Genomic DNA, 17,222 nt, shown 5'->3' with positions numbered 1-17,222 from the left:
GTCAATCACCCTATGCGTGCCGTAAGACCTGTAAACTGCAGACATTACCTGATAAAGTATGGACGTATTTACAAACCACTTTTTGTCTGTAGCATGTCATTTTGACGCTCATATAAGGAATTTACTATGATTGCAGACAGTGAAGCAACAGATCTGGTCATGAAATCGTTTATTTACAAGTGAGCAAAAAATTTACAACACACAAGGTATCAGTGTTTTCCGTTTCTTCTCACTGCTCTGCTGATTGACACCTTTAAGCAAAAAGTGAATCCTTGTGAGGCAATAAAAACGTATAACTGAGGCTGTCAGGGTAGCAGAATGGTCTAGGCAACCAATCTTTGACATTTAACCAATTGACTGCAAAATCTCGGCCACAGCTTTGGCATGCTAGCGTGTTACACTGAATTAAGAATTATGGGGTTCTACGGGCCAAAACCACTTTCTGATTATGAGGCACGCCGTAGTGGAGGGCTCCGGAAATTTTGACCACCTGGGGTTCTTTAACGTGCACCTAGATCTAAGTACACGGGTGTTTTCACATTTCGCCCCCATCGAAATGCGGCCGCCGTGGCCGGGATTCGATCCCACGACCTCGTGCTCAGCAGCCCAACACCATAGCCACTGAGCAACCACGGCGGGTGTTACACTGAATAAACGAGTGAGTTTGTTTTCAAGGACATTGTCCAGCTTATAGAACGATTCTGAGGGATATAAAAGGCCCTCAAGGTCCCACTCTTTGGATGCCTCTGGTGGAAGCTCTCTGGGGATGTTGCCTTTATGGTGCTTCGCAGTCTTCACAATGTGTGGGCAAAACACGTCTTCTCGCCACATAACCTGCAATGTAATAAACTAGCCGTGCGTTGCTGCGGTGCTCAACATAACTTTGGTGGTCCACAGCATCTCGCCCTCGAATGACGGCATGTCGGGAGGAACACTCCAAAACAGGCGACGAGACCAACTGACAGCGGAGGGCGCAGGCCAGCGCGGGAGTACTACGCCGTAATACCACGCCGCGAGCAGCAGCGCCACGTTCCCCCTGGTGGCATCGGTGCGCAAGGGGGTCACGCGCGCCCGAAGGAAAGCGCCGCCGGTATTCACACCTCCCCTTCTAGCCACCCTACCCGTACCACGCCACGGACACGAGACGGTCATTAGAGGAAACGCCAGTTCACGGGATTGGCCAGTCGTTTCAGCAGGTGCGAGAGAGAAAATCTGGGGGCGTTCGCGCTTGAAATTTCTCCCTTTGCCTAGGTACCACGGAGGAGCAGTTACTTTGGTCGTTCTGTCCCTAGGCGTGCCCTGGCGTGCCGGCATTTTGCCATGTGTCGGCTGGCGATCTGTGCGTCGCGTACAAGTTTTCCTCGTGCGTCTCCTTGGGTGTTGCTGGCGCAGTGCACTGGCGCGAACGATTGTTGTCGTTTGGTCAGTGGTCTCCCGTGAAGGCGAGTATGATACGGCGTTGCCCTGTCACTACCAGTGTCACACGTATACTTCTCATCGCGATCGGCACCGATCCGGATCGAAATTCTCGACTGTGATTGGGTCTCTCGCTCATTTTGTCCAATGAAGGCAATCACGACCGCGAAATTTGATCAGGATCGGGCGTGATCGCGATGAGCAGTTAGCCGGAACACAAGATACACACACAGAGCACACTGTCAACAATTTCATTGCGAAAGCATTGCGACCTTTGAAGATTATAGCATGGCACTAGTCACTTGATAGATATAGCATATATTACATATATAGCAAAATATATAGCATCTTCACAGTTTGCCCTGTGCGTGCGTTTTCGTTCCTTGCTTGTGCCCCTGTCACACTGGTATCTTACCGTCTTCGCGAATTTTTCCATGCGTCGAACGCTTCGAGAGGGCTCAGTTGCGCGTTATTCAATTGCCATAATTTAAATATTAAAATACTACTAACTTGTAGCGTGGGGTCTCTTTTTCACGTTTCTGTGTCTTCGTCCGCTTCCGCTGCTGCCTTAGTATGTCAAACGGTCAACTTCTGACTGCTGTTGCAGAAGTCTTGGCGTCACAAGTTGGCGGCTGGACGTAATGATATTTATTTTAAGTCCAGCACGCTTAGGCCTCCGCCACTCCAATCCTACGGGCCATCCTGCTTCCAGCTTTGATCTCCCCACTACCCCTTGGGTGCCCTGGGGATCCTGCGCCGCCTGCTTTTTTATAACCTCAGGTCCTCTCCCGAGGCCTCCGGTTGCATGTGCCCTCCTGGAGCAGTGCTTGTAAAAAATCCAATCTATCGTCGAGACTTAAAAAGCGACCCGCGACAACAGTCACAAAAAGCGACAACACCAGTCAGAACCTTGCCTGTCGAACCAAGTCATTCTCACCTAATTATTTAAATGATTAAGCGACTTCTGTAGGTGTCGGTCAATGCCATATTAAGCGACTGGCGAATTTGTTCCCTTTACTGGACGGATCCTGCATCTCGGCATGCATTTTGTAGCTGTGTATTCGTATAGATGTAGGAGCTCGGTGGGAGATCTATTAGTGCAGGCAGCATGCGCTAACACCATGTGGCAGATGCTGCTTGATGATTTCTAGTATATCATACCTGCGCGCAGCTATCGTGTGCGCCACAGCCCTTATAAGTTATTTGGCTCAGCCATAAGTTCCAGCTTTGCTCCGACACCACGTGAGTGCTGGTTTCCTATGTCTGTCTGTCCACACAGTTCTTTAAGCTGACAATGACCGCTGTCATCATTGATTTTCATTTTTCGTTGCCAGGATCGTGATCCCCATCTTCACATTGCATTAGTACAAATAATAAGAAAACTTTGACCACTATTGTCACCACTTTGATTAAAGTTCAGGTCCCTGCAATAATGTGCATTTCACTCTATATATATCTATACATTTCTTTTCTTGGGAGTTCTTTGAAAGCATATTTTTTTCACTAAAAGGTTGGTAACAATGAGCACCTCACCGTCATGGGCTACCAGTTTGGTGCAATGTCCCACTCATTATAAAAATCTTATAGATGGATCGTCATTTGAAGAAAACCAATTCTTTAACAAATGGTCCATTCTGCATTATGGTTCTACCTACCTGTCTTCTACAAGCTATGCATTCACATATGAAAGAACTGTATATAATGATAGTGATGAAGCGGTGTATCTGAAATAACCTTTGACATCATCACAGGAACTTGGAAACAGGTACCACATAGTGATAACTCTGATAATCATTAATCATGTCTTATACATGGCTGGACATGTTTTCGTTCGCTTCTGGCCTTCCTTGGGTCACATGATATTTTCTGTACCTCACAATGAGACCTTAGAGCATAGGCATCTAAGGCTTTCACCTTAAAATGGAAAGACGCAAAATTGATTGCTTCAATGTTGCTTCCCATGAAAATGAACTACGTGTACTTTGTTTAATTTATTCACTTGAGAAATGCACATATAATACCATCCATGTTAACATAGCAGCATAGACGGTGACTATGTGGGGGGCTCCGGGGCCCGAGCCCCCTCCGGAGATTTTCAGGGGGGGGGGGCTGAGCCCCCCACCCTGAAAAAAAAATTGTAATCTTGGTCCCCACTTGATTAATGGCTAGCGTCATTACTATTGTAGTGTTGATAGCTCAGATATGTTGAAATAATTTTTGCTCTTCAAAATGAGAAAACACATGACATTGCTGAACTGTGGCTGTTCGTCAACTCTTGATATTAAACAATAGAGAATCTTCTTACCGCCCTCAAATAGTTTGTGCGCGGTTTACAAGCTGGAACATACATTCAACAAACTTTCTCCTCAAAACTTAATAACCGCTTCTCAGAATTACAATATTGAAAATTGTTCATGGCAGAACAGCCGTTTTTGCATCATTTTGTGGAGTCTTGATAATAGCAATTCCTTGCTATTGAAAGTTGTAACATTCTTTTCATTAACATTGAAGTTCAAATGCTTTCAAGTCCTTTTAAATAAAAAAATAGGAGGCTTGGGACATTGTGATATAGGGCCTGTGCAGACATTTTTAAACTGCTAGAATAAGAAGTTAACATTCACGAATGTTTGTACTGAGAAAAAGGTACCGAGTTCGATTTATCTAAGCAGTGGTTCATACACACCTCTAACACCACCCCAGTAGGAGCCAGACACTGCCAAATTTTTTCCTATATACCCCCCCCCCTCCTTACTTTCTCCCGCACGCAAGAGGTATTCGCCAAATGCCAGTTAGGTCGGAAGAGACAAAATAGAAAGGCGTCTTTTTGCGCCTCTTGTTCATCGAGCAATGTTTCAGAAAAAATGAGGACATACAAGGCACTGTTTCCAACTAAATCTTTTATCCAAGAAAACCAATATACAGTAAACTACCACTTGAACGTCACTTAAGCAAATTATTCAGCTGTACGAACTTTTTTTGTATCCCCCATCGAAACCCCATTCAACCCAATGCAAATGCCTTTCAGTTTAACAAAATTCAGTACAGTGGCATTTCAGTTCTGTGATCATATTCTGCTACATCATCATCATCATCATCATGATTTTTATTTTTACCACTGGATACAAGGTGAAAAAGGGAGAGCCGGGAAAAAAGCCGAAATCTCTTCGGCTTGACAAAGTTCCGGTCTCCCAGACAGGCACGGAAGCGGCTGGTGTAGCAATACAATTACGCATAAAGTGTGGATATAAGAGTTTTTTAAACACAAATACATATAGAAATTTTCATGTTATTACATGGAAACTAGTTGTAATACAGTTGTGTCAAATGACTCCCAGTATACAATTATAATCTGTTATCTTGCATATTATTATTTAACACAGACTCAGTTGCATATATCATAGTGGACTTGGAAGCACCGAACGAGTACGAATGCTGATCAAATTTTTTCTGATCGCACAGATCGTGCTGTCGAGGACCGGATTCGTCGACGCAGGGTCTGAGCATGCACTGCATCAGGCCTATCTACTGCTACCTCCGGCTGTCTGCCCTGCTGGCTTCATCGGACAAAACAAGTCGCAGGAAGCTGTACCACGTGCACTGCACTGGGACCACCTGACCAGCACGGTGACGTCGACGGAGACATCGTGGCACCCGGATAAAAGCAGCAGCCTTTTCGATGTTCCCTTCAGTGGACTTGGAAGCACCGAACGAGCACGGATGCTGCTCAAATTTTTTCTGATCGCACAGGTTAGTGACCAGCATTTAGTCTCTTCAGTTAGAGACAACGGCGTAAGGTTAACGGTGCTCCCAAGTCCACAATGCTGTGTTGCTATTTTGCGGGGTTGTTTTAATGTTGTCCGCTTAATGTTACTAACATCTGGAGATGAACAAAATCCAGGCCCTTACTCTGATTCAGTTGAATGTTCGCAGCGGGAACTAATGAAACACATTCTGAGAGAACAAAAGGAAATGAACAAAACACTGAAACAACTGTCTTCAAATATCAAGCATGTGGAGACAATAGTTGCATATTTGCAAGAAAGAATGACAGTTATTGAGAATGAAAGGGGATTATGGAAAGAATGCGAAGACAGGATAGTACACTGCGAGGAATCTTGTAAATCTACCATGATGCAAGTAGAATTTCTGGCATCGAAGGTCGATGATTTAGAAAATAGAAGTAGGCGGAATAACCTAGTAATTTATGGATTAAGAGAGAGCTCTGATGAAGATGTTAAAACACTTGAAGAAGAAGTGCACGGTATACTTAAGAAGATCCTAGGAATAGAAATTAACTCAATAGAACGAGTTCACAGAATTGGTACAAAGCAAAGCCAAAGGACACGCCCAGTTATTATCAGGCTATTCAACTTCGCTGAGAAAAACAAAATATTATCAAGCTGCTTCAAGGTGAAAAACACCCGGATTTCAATATCCGAGGATTTCTCAAAGAAAGTATGCGACACACGTGCTAAATTATGGTGTTGTGCAGTAAGTGACAAGGCGAAAGGGGCAAAGGTATCTCTGTCATTTGATAAACTAAAAATAAATGGCAACACCTTTATATGGAATGAGTGTGAGGTCAGAAGAATTGAACTATCTAAACCGAAAACTTCTGCACACGCTGGCCCAGCAGCTTGCGATGGCACGTGACAACAACGTACGAAATGTATCAGAGTGTTATCACTGAATGCGCGCAGCGTAGTCAATAAGTCCAGCCTACTTGAAAGCATAGTTGCAGCCCATCAACCGCACGTTATAGTCATCACGGAAACCTGGCTTCAGGAAAGCGTCCAGGATTCCGAAGTGTTGCCACCTTCTTATCGGCTCATACGGAAAGACAGAGAATCGCGGGGGGGGGGAGGTGTAGCTGTCACAATTAAATCTAACATAAAATTCACAGTTTTAAACAGCATACCTGACCATGAAAGCGTATGGTGTAACCTTACATTTAATGGAAAAAGCATATTTCTGGGTGGCGTATACCGACCTCCGAATGCGCCCCCTGAATACCTAGACGTTATGCATGATTACATTGCACAACACACTTATTCACGTTCCAATATTATTATCACGGGTGATTTCAATTTACCAGGAATCAATTGGTCTAATCTTTCGCACAACAGCTCCGACGCAAAAAGTGCTGAATCACTATTGTTCATGTCATTTACCTTCTCTCTAGACCAGCTAGTTTCCGAACCGACTAGAATAGCTGGTCCGTCATGTTCTGTGCTTGATCTGATGTTCGTAAGCAGTCTATTTCAAAATAACACATTAAACGTTGAAAATAGCATTTCGGACCATAAAACTATTGTATTCTCCTGTCCGATTTTAGGAAACTGTGAACGCGTTAAGCCATCGATTGCTGTTATCAGGGATTACTCAAGAGCGGATGACAATGCTATCTCAGAATATTTAAACGCCTGCTTTCTGCGGGTTTCATTACTTCATGACGTAAATGAATTATGGTTACGTTTTAAGCATATTGTACACTTTTGTGAAGAAAACTACATTCCCTCCAGAAAGAAAAGAGTGAACAGAGAACATCCTTGGGTATCGCGCGATATAATACATTTAAAACGAAAAATTAAAAGGAAGCGCAGAAAGAAAACCACACGTGACCTGCAAGATCTCGTACGCTTATTACAAGATAAGATAAACATATGGCCAAGGAGCGTTTTTTCACTGTTACTCTGCCTTCTTACATGACGAATAAACCACAAAAATCCTGGTGCTACCTATCGAGGGAGTGGCACACCGTATCGCAGATTACTGTTTCAAACGAGACGGTTGTTCAGCCTGACGTCATAGCAAGCAAATTTAATGAATTTTTTCTATCTGTATTTTACAGAACTACATTATCATTTCGAGAATCCAATGCCTGAAATAGATATCGACCAACAAGGAATTCTTTGACTCTTACAAAAACTGGATGTAAAGAAACCCTGTGGCCCTGATCTTATATCAGATGCATTTTTGCAAAAACATGCAGTTTGGACGTCAAAATACTTATACGTAATTTACAGGCGATCTTTGGAAACTTCAGTGATACCTGACGACTGGCGAAGGGCCAAAGTAATACCTGTGCACAAATCTGGCTCTAAACTCGACGTAAGTAACTATAGATCTGTTTCATTAACATGTGCATCCAGTAAATTGTTCGAACATATTATTTATAAGGCCCTAATATTGCACTTAGAGAATAATAACCTACTATGCAGCCGGCAACATGGATTCCGTTCAGGTCTAAGTACTATTACTCAGTTAGCTGAGTTAACCCATGATGTAGCTACCACAATAAATAACAGAAGCCAAATAGATGCCATTTTCTTAGAATTTTCAAAGGCCTTTGATGTTGTTCCTCATCCAGATCTTATTACTAAACTAATTGCCATTGGTGTACACGAGAAAACAGTATCATGGATCAGGAACTATCTCGAAAACAGAAAGCAGTGCGTAGCTGTGAATGATATTACGTCTGATTACATCAACGTTTTTTCTGGTGTTCCACAAGGCTCGGTTCTTGCGCCCCTCCTATTTCTGATCTACATCAATGATATTCGTTCATGCGTTCAGCCGCCTATTCGTCGATGATTGCGTAGTGTACGCAACAGTGAATACCAGAGAGGATCAGGTAAAACTAGATGATTCGTTAGCTGCTGTACAAAATTGGTGCAACATTTGGGGGATGACACTGAATGCATCAAAAACTACCAGTATCTCCTTCACTCACAAGAAAAATGTGCTTCAGTTTACATACACAATAAACAATATATCACTAAGAAAATACGAGGAGGTCACATCTCGAGGTCACTCTTACAACGAAATTAAATTGGGAAACTCATATAAATAACATATATGAGAAGGCCCTAGGTAAACTACATTTCTTGAGAAGAAAACTTAGAAACACACCTCCTAGTGTTAAATTAAATGCATACAAAACCCTCATTAGACCCTCTTTAGAGTATGCTGACATTATTTGGGCCCCGCACCAGAAGTATTTAACCGAGAAACTAGAACGCATACAGAACTTAGCATTGAGATTTATATATTCACAATATTCACGTCAAACGAGCATTACGAACCTGCGCGTCAAGGCTAACATTCAATCACTGGCTCAACATAGAATGATTTCCAGATTAAAATTTCTATACTTACTTTATCACGGCTCCTATCGAATACCACAAGCAACATACATTCAAGCGCCATTCAGACTTTCTGCCCGAACCAACCATAATAAATCAATACGACACCATCCCAGCCATAATAACACTCACAAGTACTCATTATTCCCACACGCCATTTCCCATTGGAACATACTACCCTCTAGAGCCGTAAATTGCCCATCTGCCAACGCAATTATTGACAGTATTGAGAATCTGGAATTCGAATGGTGATATTACCTGTATTTCATATGCAGCCTCTGTAGATGCATTCTTATGGTAAACGCTGTTTCTCCTGCTTCCCGGACGGCTCATTTAAACAGCGTATATATTTATTGAGTGTGTTCTTTTTTGTGTGTGCTAATGCTCTTTGTTTTGGATACACTAGTTTCACTTTATTCTTTTTTTGTACTGTATTCCATGTTGTAACCACTCCTGCATGGGCCCGACGATGGCCTGCAGTATTGTAAAATAAATAAATAAATAAGAATGCAAAAGCATTATATGTATACATATATATACATACACACACATACATATATAAATATAACAAATTTCACAGAAGTTTACAATAAACACAAGTTAAGTTACCATCAGGAAACATTCTTTTTTTCAGAAATTATTTTACATACTTTCAAATATATATGTGCATCTATGTGAAAAAACATAAAAAAAGAAAATCTGCATATAGGCTGCTGCTTTTGCGACAGACATCACGGCAACGTAGCCCAGGGCGTCATCACATCCTTGAATTTTAACAAACGCAAAGACGCCCTTTGCAGCATCCAGTTTACAACACGAAACCCTGCCACGTGGTTCGGGCACAATCACTGCAGCGGAAACCCGGATTCTAGGAATAGTAGTTACAAGTGTGAATGTATAAACAAAATTAGAATATATGATAAGTTCTGCGGAACTGTTGGAGCAGTTAACAATACACATCTATAAGAACAAATCCAATATTTTAGTTTTGTTTAGAGATAACACATCAACATGTTGTTGGTTAAAATAGTTAAGTAGGGACGGTAGTGTATGTTTAAGGCATTGGCAGCCATAATTAGTACGTGAGAAAGGGATCTGCCATGGTGCCTGGCGACGATATGAATATGCACTTCTATTTTGTTGTAGAGTTGCCGGGGCTAGGAATGAATAGAGTTTTTCCAGCATAGCATTTCTATAGCTTAGTAATGTTTTGAATTTATATATGTCACGGGCTCTGATTATTCTGTTTTGTTGGAAAAGCTCTTGCGTATGCTCGAAAAAAGAAACGTTCGCTATCGCCTGAATTGCTTTCTTTTGAAGTATTTCCAGCATTTGAATATTTTGCGCTGTAGTGTTACCCCATATAAGTGAACAGTAACTGAGGTGTGAATGGAGAAGAGCATGATAAATGAGACACTTAACTTGAAAATGTAATGCACTTCAATTGCAATTTAACACACCAACAACTTTTCATGCCTTTGAGCAAACATGACTAACGTGTTCATTCCAGGACATATGCTCTGCGAGTATTATGCCTAGGGTTTTTTTGGATGACGTAAGGTTAATTTTATACAGACCCCACACAATATTATCTGGCAATGTAGTAGAACTTCCCAGAGCATGAAAAATAACGCACTTTGTTTTGGTTTCACTGAGGATGAGGCCGTTTGCCTTAAACCATGCTTGAAGTCCATAACAAACGGAGCTTGCTATAGGCGTTATTTCTTTTAAATCTTTACCTGTAAAGAAAACAGAGCAATCATCTGCATACGTGACAAATTTACACATATCGCTCACTTGTACAATATCATTAATGTAATACAGGAAAAGTATCGGGCCAAGAATGCTACCTTGGGGCACACTCGCTGTCAAAGATTTTATCTGCGATCTGTTCTCATTAATTTCAGCAAACTGATGTCGGCTTTCTAAATAAGATCAGATAAGTTCAAGTGTTATTCCTCGGAAGCCATATTTTTCCAGCTTTATCAGCAGCAATTTCTGGTTGACCTTATCAAAGGCTTTGCTGAAGTCTAAGTATAACCCTAAAGTCAGAAATTTTTTGTCAGTGTTCTCTAGAATAAGCTCCTTCTGTATACTTAAAGCAGTTTCCATAGACCGCTTTTTCTTAAACCCGTGGTGACAGTCGGTTAGCAGGCTATGTTTTTGCGAAAATTTATTAATACAAAAGTTAACAATTTTTTTGAGTCCCTTTGATAGCACAGGAAGTATAGATACTGGCCAATAATTGCCCATATTATTTTTGTCACCTCCTTTGTGAACTATTACTCTCGCTACCTGCACGTATTACGCGGGAAAACTCCGGTTGACAAGAAAATATTAAAAATGTGCATTACTGCAGGTGCAAGTAAGTCTATGACGTACTTAATTGGCCTAATTTCTATATCATCTACGTCTCGACTATGGCTATTTTTCAAGGATGAAAATGTTGTAATCACCTCAGGGATGCTAGTAATCTTTAGAAATAAAGATTCTCTTAATGAAGCGGCATGCATTGTATCTTGAATGTCGTGATCTATGCATCCTACTTTAACAAAAAAATTGTTAAAACGGTCTGCAAGTTCTGTACCACCTACAAAAGTGCAATCAATGTTCAACGTATCTGTTTGTGTATCGACTGACTTCCGATTTAGTGCATCGTTTATTTTTTTCCATACTTTGTCACTTCTGCTATTACCTCCATGGAGTTGTTAGTTGAGTTTTCTTCTCTATTAGTTGCAGGTGTGCCTAATACAGTGTTTTCACTTTAACCTCCTTATTTGCCTTTCTTCACTCTCATTTCCACTTGAGAATTTTGAACTTTGAGTGCCTATAACCTATATTAGGAAGTAGCCGCTAGCAACACTTGGGAAGCAGTGTTTTTTTATTTTAAGCATGAATGACATTGTCATTCACTGAATTTTGTGTGTAGTGCACAAAGCATCGCATGGCAATAATTTCTTTGTTGAAAGAACTATAGAAGACACTGGTAAAAAATTACTGCATAATTCATTTGGGATAAGTAAGTTGAAAACCCTGTATTGTTTTTAGAATGCTTTTCTTCCCAATTGGATGTTTTACTGGAAAACATTTTGCAGCAGAAATTATGTTCCTGTGTCATCCTTCCAAAAGGCATAGTAAAACTTGTGAGCCCACTTAGTGTCTGCAAAACTGAATGAATTGGTTTTATGTGTAAGATTAAATTGCCCAAATTATACAGAATTTTTTAATGTTAATTATTAAGCTCAAGGATGTAATTAATGCTTTGAAACATTTGTTCTATGCTTCCATATATGTAAATGTAAGCTTTCACACAGTGAACGCACTAAATTAGAAATATGCCTGCTATCCATGCTTTTTGCGCGTTAAAGGAACTTGCATGCTTTTGCATGTTTAGGAAATTGCCTTTCATTCTGTTTATACAGCATAATTTTCTCACCTATACTAGTAGCTACAGTCTACTGAGGTTTAGTGCCAAGGCAAGGAACCCGGAAGTTTTACGGGAATAACTACCCAAAATTACTGTGGATGGATCTGGCAGTGGGAGCGGTTCAGGAAGTGCACTGAAACTTCGAAATTAATGTTCAGTGTGACCTGCAGCATCCTGGAGTGAGGGTCTGCACTGGAAGGAAACTATGAAATATGTTAGCAACTAGTCAAACATTGTTTTAACCACAATGAGTGCTTTTAATGGTGCATAATGGGAAAGGACAACCAGTGACATCGATGCGAGCCTTCAGACTCTAAAGTTTGCTCTATGCATTCCTCTGTGTCATTTCATCAATGGCAACAGAGCAGGTGCGTATGCAGTAATGTTTTTTTTTTTTGGGGGGGGGGGGGCAACCATAGGTCTCCTTCCTATGCAAATTAGGGGAAGGGTACCTTTATTATACAAATATGAATAATGCCGACCATTCACCATAAAGACACATAAACCCGAAAAGAGAAATGAAATAAGGTGCATCTCACAGGTAGGCCTGTGAGATGCACCTCTCCTTTACATGGCAAACAAGGAACCCCATCAAATGGAATCACACTGGAAAGAACCGCAGGAAGAACACTGCCAAGAACAAGTAAACAAGTGAAAATGTAAATTAAAGATTTCTATAGTAGAATACATAGCAACCATGGCACATGAACCGCGCGAGGTTGTGTTACTTAGCCAGCCAATCACAAAAGCAAACAAAATCATCGCCATGTGGCCTTTTCAACAATGCGTCGTACTTGATAGATCCGGAGAGTCTGCTGTTCTTGAAGAGCCTTTTATCGGCAGAAGCAATGAGGTGTGCAACAGACATGGACAAAGTGTATGGAGTCTGAGCATTTCACTCTTCAAAACTCTGCGGTACAGTTCATTTCACTGCTGAACCAGTTTTACTCATGAAACTTCACTGCCAACTGCACTGAAACTTGAAAACAAATAGTTGCAGCAAAGCAAGCATTTTATAATTTTCAGTTGAATAAAGAATTCGACTTTCGCCATTATTTTATTTATTTATTTTATTTACAATACTGCTACTCTCATTTGAGAGCGTGGCAGTTGGGCGATACAGTAGACATGTATATGAATACGCATTTAGGCAGAACAGTTAATTGAAAAAAGGAAGAAAAAAGAAAACAATTGCCCGAGGATGGTAATATAAGAAAGAAGCTGAGTTTAGAAACAAAAATGCAAGTTCTCACATGACAGTTAATTAACATGATTCTGGCAGTTAAGAACACGTAATTAACTAGTTTATACATAAAATAGGAGCGAACTGAAAGATAACACTTAACGCGTGAAGAAATTTTAAAGTTGTGTGAAGGGATACGCATTAAAGCATACACTTTGAGAGCGAGAAGACACGAATGGAAAAAGAAAGAACAATCTAGGCAAGCAATCAGCAGGAAATGGCAGTTATAACAATTATCTTAGGACTAGCAGTAGTACAGTAATGAAAATTTATTTTGGGAACACAGTGTACCATATGTCCACATAACGACAATCAAACAAAAATGGAAAAAAAAAAAGTGGGAAGTCGAAAGCAACACAATGCGAAATTTCTTACGATGACACGTGTGATGATAAATTGTTTTATTTACGCACTGCAGCTTCCACTTGTGAAGTAAATTCGGACAACGATTCGATGGCGGTTATAGCAGGATCAAGTCGGTTCCATTCAGCAATTGTAAGGGGGAAGAATGAATACTTAAACGTGTCATTGTTGCATGTGTATTCTGTTAAAGTGTGCGCATGTTTGTTACGTGTTTTTCGAGCCTCAGAAAATGAAATGTACCTGGACACATCTATCTTATAGTTATTTTTTAGAAGCTGAAACAAGAACTTCAGGCGAGCGTGTTTTGCCCTGGTAGATAGCATTTGCAATCCAGACTGCGTAAGAAGATTAATCGGTGAGTCAGTGCGTATATATTTGTTGTGAATGAACCTTATAGCCTTTCTTTGTACTGCCTCTAATTTTGTTATGTTAGTTGTTGTATGAGGAAACCAGACTGTATTTCCATATTCGAGAACCGGCCTAACGAACATTGTGTAGGCCAGTAGCTTCATTGATGTTGTAGAGAGCTCAAGGCTTCTTTTGAGGAAGAATAGTTTGCGTAATGCTCCTGCCGTGATATTCAAAATGTGTTTATCCCACCTGAGGTCTGAGGTTAATGTAACTCCCAGGTATTTATGTTGTTCAACTTTAGTTAGTGGTATGCCGTTAATCTCATATGTAAAGTTAGATGGTCTTGTTTTCCTTGTTACGGTCATGACCACAGACTTTTTTACGTTAATTGACATCTGCCAATTAGAGCACCAAATAGCTAGAGTGTTGAGGGATGTATTAAGTGCAATGTTATCGTTATAATTAGTGATTTCACTATAGATAACGCAGTCGTCGGCGAACAGTTTTATATTACAACCAATGTTAGCTGTGATGTCATTAATATAGATTATTAAGAAGAGTAATGGCCCAAGAACTGAGCCTTGGGGAACTCCAGAAATAACGGTGACAGTGTTAGGTGGCATTTTTTCGTAGGTTACAAATTGTGAACGATTGGCTTGAAATTCTTTTATCCAGGCTGAAAGGAGCCCTTTCCCAACAGCACTTTCAACTTTAGCGATTAATTTGTTGTGGCATACACAATAAAATGCCTTAGATAGATCAAGCAAAATCATGTCAGTCTGGCCGCGGTGATTGATAGTATATGCAAGATCGTGGACTAGTTCTGTTAGTTGGGTTATTGTTGATAAACCACTGCGAAAACCATGTTGGTAGGGAGACAAGAAGCCCATGCTCTCTAGAAAAACCGTTATGTGCTTTAAGATTATGTGCTCTAGAAGCTTACAGAATGTACTAGTTATTGAAATGGGTCTAAAATTTGAAATTTCTGCTGTGTCGCCCGATTTATGGATAGGTATTATCTTTGCAATTTTCCAGTCGTTCGGTAGCTGTGAAGTCGCGAGTGATTTACAAAAAATTATGCCGAGGTATCTACTGCACCATTCCGCATACCTTTTCAGAAAGTCGTTAGGTATGTTGTCAGGACCGCTTCCTTTTTTAGGGTCAAGATTAAGCAGAAGATTAAGTATGCCAGCGTCCGTAATGTGTAATTCGCCAATGCTTACACCCTGTCTCGTTAGAATGGGGGGAATAATGTTATTGTCTGTAGTAAATACTGATTGAAAAAAAAAAAGTTATATGCGTTGGCTTTCGCAGTTTCTTCCTCTGGGCTTAAGTGGGACGCTTCTCCATCATTGGTGCGAAAGTGCCTCCAGAACCTTCCGGGATTATTAGTAAGAAAGCTCGGTAACTTTACATTAAAATAATATTCTTTTGCTCGTTTGGCTGCAAGCTTGAATTCCGCGATGGCATTAGGAAGTTTCGTCACCCTGGATTCGTCTCCTCCTTTAATTTTTATTGTTCTATGCAGTCTTTTCAGACGGTGCTTTGCCTGAATTACTTCTTGGGTTATCCAGGGATTATTTTTTGGCGGCCGCTTGGTTTTAGTGGGCACGTAGTTTGTGACGCAGTAGAGGACGATAGATTTGTACTTATACTCGCCTATTATACTTTAATAGGCGAGGGAAAATGTATAAAATTATGCGCTAATAATATTATTTTTGTGGTTACTGCCTTATTTGCCTAACAGGAAAAGTTTGAAGTATGAATTATTTGCAGCCTCGCAGAGTAACAGTGGCTGGCGGTTATGAGGCCGTGGGTGGGGCTTCGCTGCATACTTAAGTTGCATCCGACTATAGTTTCGTTTTTTGAATTACCTCTAGAAGAATTATAGAGAAATATATATTTGCGGAACAATCACATTTCTTTTGGATCCCTCGTTTACTGCTCTACCAAGTGCCAAAACTGACTCTTATTGTAATTTGGGAAGTTGTGTAACGATGCGTGGCCGCCAGTCCCGTGCAACCGCATAGAGCGCAGGACGCTGCGGCTCTAGACATGCTGCACCCACCGTGAAGGTTAGAAAAAAGCCTACATAAGCACAACAGAGAAGTGGCAACATTAGTCGGTTTGACTGATAACTGTACAAGCGTCATTCAAGACACACGGAATTGCTCCCCACTTCTGGCGGCGTTTACAGTAACGAACGGCACACGCGTTATCAGCATGATAGCATTGCCTGTTACTTTCCTGTCGGGAATGATAACGCGCATGACGTTCGTTACTGGAAAGTACCGGGCTCGCCGCGTTAAAGAAAGGAAATGCGGACAAGCAGATGACGATTATCGTTGTGTGGCAAAAGGGTGTAATTATGCTTAAGAGTGTATGCTAGCCACCATACCCTTAGTATAAACATATCTTCTCTGTAAAAAAAAAAAAGTTTAACACAGTGATTTTCGTCTGGCGACAAAAAAAAAAAAAAAAAGTCGCTTCCAAAGATTGTGCGCATCTATAGCCAAGCCGATCCATGCCTAAAGCTTCCCAAAATGGCCGACTGCATCGTCGAAATCGTTAATACACTCTAATCGTTCACTTGATTTTTCGCTGCATTGGAAATGCAAGCGGTTAATTTCGCCGAATGAAATGTCTCGACGCTTTTCAGCGCCCGTCTCGTGCTTCTGAAAAGAGCTTGCGGTATTGGCGCGAACAGACAGGCAAGTGGACGTATTTATTCTACAGTTATTTAACAGTTACTCATCGATACTGCTTGAAGTTAGCCTACAAGCTGTCGTTAAAAGTTCCGTCTTTCAGTAGACCTTGTGCAGCGTACTCTCAGCTCAATACGGAATTCTTGACTGCGTTCTCGAGTTTCGTTTAACGGTAATGAGAAGGAGTTAGATAATGCACAGAGGCAAGGTTTTGTCTGGTCTTGCAGGAGTCCCAGGTGCTTTTTCCGCCGCGTACACTGTCGCAATCGTTAGACGTCTGAGGAACCAGACTGGCGGCGCATAGGTAAAGCCGGCTGCCAGTGCAAGCCGCAGTCCCCTACATTGTCGCTATAAAGAGGAAATTTGTACGTGTACTAAGTGTACGCAACGTTTCTTTGTTTAGTATAATTTGGCGGTGCCTCCAGCAGACAAAATGTGGATCCCATACTGCTCCGTCGGTTTGGGCTCGGCAATGCCTCCGCGGGGCGGGCGCGTTTAAGAGAAAGCTTTAGCTCGGGTGTTCCAATCTAAATACATGTAAACGCAGTATTCGTCTTTCTCGGTAACCACTG

General features: G+C 41.2%; 1 protein-coding gene and 2 long non-coding RNA genes across 4 annotated transcripts in view; 2 read left to right on the top strand and 1 right to left on the bottom strand.

The window, feature by feature from the left end:
• The window catches only part of LOC140217386 (BEN domain-containing protein 5-like), a 386,196-nt gene that overhangs the window by 179,710 nt on the left and 189,264 nt on the right, over positions 1 to 17,222 (top strand). The window lies entirely within an intron of this gene.
• Positions 1,256 to 15,613, top strand: LOC140217382 (uncharacterized). Of its 2 annotated transcripts, XR_011893936.1 has the most exons (4): positions 1,256 to 1,442; positions 4,876 to 5,163; positions 7,443 to 7,527; positions 15,260 to 15,613. It is a non-coding gene; the product is annotated as an uncharacterized lncRNA (long non-coding RNA). The 2 variants fall into 2 exon arrangements; XR_011893935.1 differs by lacking the exon at positions 15,260 to 15,613 and having other exon boundaries at positions 1,260 to 1,442; positions 7,443 to 9,076.
• On the bottom strand, positions 8,448 to 10,711 carry LOC140217383 (uncharacterized). Its single transcript, XR_011893937.1, has 2 exons — positions 10,198 to 10,711; positions 8,448 to 9,035 (listed from the first exon to the last, which is right to left on the bottom strand). It is a non-coding gene; the product is annotated as an uncharacterized lncRNA (long non-coding RNA).

This window comes from Dermacentor andersoni, chromosome 4 (assembly GCF_023375885.2).
Source record: "Dermacentor andersoni chromosome 4, qqDerAnde1_hic_scaffold, whole genome shotgun sequence".
NCBI classification, from domain to species: domain Eukaryota; kingdom Metazoa; phylum Arthropoda; class Arachnida; order Ixodida; family Ixodidae; genus Dermacentor; species Dermacentor andersoni.
Note: the sequence above shows the minus strand (reverse complement) of the source record. Positions and strands in the feature narration are given on the sequence as shown.